Here is a 2555-nt window from a genome sequence, read left to right as displayed (position 1 = left end):
CATCAAAATTCAATCAAGCAATTTTTTAAAGTCAAATTCCATTAACGGACAAAATATACAGAGAAAATAAATGTCTTCTCAATGACGGAACCAGTGGCAGTAAAATGAGCAGCAGCGCCCAGAGCAGTTATGGAAGCGACAAGCTGAGAGCAGCGGACTAAGACTGGGACCACATCAACACACACACACAGCCTGCAATTAGTAAGCATCAACACACGCACACGCACACACACACACACACACACACAATGCAGGTCACAGCAAATAACAATGTTTCTTTCAGCCAACAGCACAAGCACAACATAGCAAAACACAAGTCAATACAGCCAAATGTGAAATTACAAACAGCACAGCAATAAAGTCATTGTGTTTGTGTTTGTGTGTGTGTGTGGGTGGGTGTGTGCGTGTGTGTGCATAGACATGAGAGCATTCGCCAGTCACACTTCAATCCATTCAGTTCAACAATCCATTCAGGTGTTTCCCCAGAATCCCAATCCAATCAGTTAAAACAAAACGCTTATCAAAAAGCCACTCCAGGTTTTACTGAAGATCCAAAAGCAGAAACAACCATCACACAGGCAGCAAGCAGGAACAACCATCACACAGGCAGCAAGCAGAAACAACCATCACACAGGCAGCAAGCAGAAACAACCATCACACAGGCAGCAAGCAGAAACAACCATCACACAGGCAGCAAGCAGAAACAACCATCACACAGGCAGCAAGCAGAAACAACCATCACACAGGCAGCAAGCAGAAACAACCATCACACAGGCAGCAAGCAGAAACAACCATCACACAGGAACAACCATCACACAGGAACAACCATCACACAGGCAGCAAGCAGAAACAAAAGCTTCTCCTCTGAAATATAAGAGTGAAATATAGACCCATATGTCCCAGTTAAGGCAGCGAGAAGCAGAACTCTTTCACACACATTCACACACAGTGGAACATAAATGTCTCTTACTGGTTGTTTGGGATGTGCATCCTGCTTCACCTTCCTCAGACAAATACAGAAACATTTAGAGTCAAACTGGAAATATCAAATCACTGGAACAACATGTGTTGTAATGGAAACATGGTTCTCATTTAAACCTTTCTCTTGTTAGAGAAAAGGGTCAGAATATTTACATAAATATACTGTATAGTTCTAAGAGTGGAGAGTGTTTGAACTGTCCCTGCTCTATGGGCCTGAGGCAGTTCTACACAGTGGACACCAGGTGGAGCCAAATGACTTCACATCTTCACACAAACACTTTAATGAGCAAAGCTTTTAACAGAAGCTTAATGGAAGTTTCTATTTGCTTTAGTTAGTTGGTGAACTCTTCCATCCTGTGTTAGGGTTAGGTAACCTAGGTAACCAGAGGCATTCCGCAGTGTGTGGTTTTTATTACTAAACATCAGAGGGAAATATTGACTGAAAACAAAATCTGTGTTTGAACTTTGACCTAACCTCAAACCCAAACATGTATGGAAGCCAAATGAAAAACATGTTTGACCAATCAATAAAGAACCATTGTACACACATCCACAACACACGTGTACTGTGGTTATTTTGAAGGGTGTCCTCCCATTATACAGTGGGCATGTGGAAGAGTAACACCCAATCACCCTCCCCAGTTATCCCAGTAGTTCCTCTGTTATGGACGGAGGAGAAGTGACGGTTCATGACAGAATGGGGTTCAGTATGTGCCACAGTTAAAGTATTGTTGAAAGTTGATGAGCATCACCGCTTTAACTTGTTTAAAAGCACATACATCACGAATTCATGTTAAATCTGACTTATTTTGAATATCCCATACAGTTAAATTTAGATTGTTGAAACATGAGCATCCCCAGCTCATCTTTAAAAAGCATTATCTTCTGTGTAAGTGATTGAAACCTTGCAGTGGTGGGTCAGGGTTACCTTAACCCAGCCATTTGTAAACGTATTCCTATACAGGAAGCGGCGAGTCGTCACGCAAGGCAACGGCTTGTTACGCAAACCGGAAATGCTCGTAAACGGAGTGAAACGGAGACCTGCGGAGACCGTCTCGTTTAACAAGGCTCGTTGGCCTTGGAATCGGCCTTCACAGGCTATAGCCTTCATAGACCGCGTCCTACCAAGGAGGCGGTCTCTGTAACGGGATACAGCCTGTGTGTGTGTGTGCGTGCGTGCGTGCCTGTGTCTGTGCGGGAGTGCGTGTGTGTGTGTGCATGTGTGCGTGCGTGTGTAGGAGTGCGTGCGTGTGTGCGTGTGTGTGTGTGTGTGGGAGTGTGTGTGAGTGTGTGCGTGCGTGCGTGTGTGGGAGTGCGTGTGTGTGTGTGTGTGGGAGTGTGTGTGAGTGTGTGCGTGCGTGCGTGCGTGTGTGGGAGTGCGTGCGTGTGTGCGTGTGTGTGCGTGTGTGTGTGTGTGTGTGTGTGTGTGGGAGTGTGTGTGAGTGTGTGCGTGCGTGCGTGCGAGTGCGTGCGTGTGTGCGTGTGTGTGTGTGTGTGTGTGTGTGTGTGTGTGTGGGAGTGTGAGTGCGTGCGTGTGTGTGTGTGTGTGTGTGTGTGTGTGTGTGTGTGTGTGT

The sequence above is a fragment of the Ammodytes marinus genome (assembly GCF_949987685.1).
Source record: "Ammodytes marinus genome assembly, contig: scaffold_82, whole genome shotgun sequence".
In the NCBI taxonomy this organism is placed as follows: Eukaryota; Metazoa; Chordata; class Actinopteri; order Uranoscopiformes; family Ammodytidae; genus Ammodytes; species Ammodytes marinus.
This window is presented reverse-complemented; position numbering follows the sequence as displayed.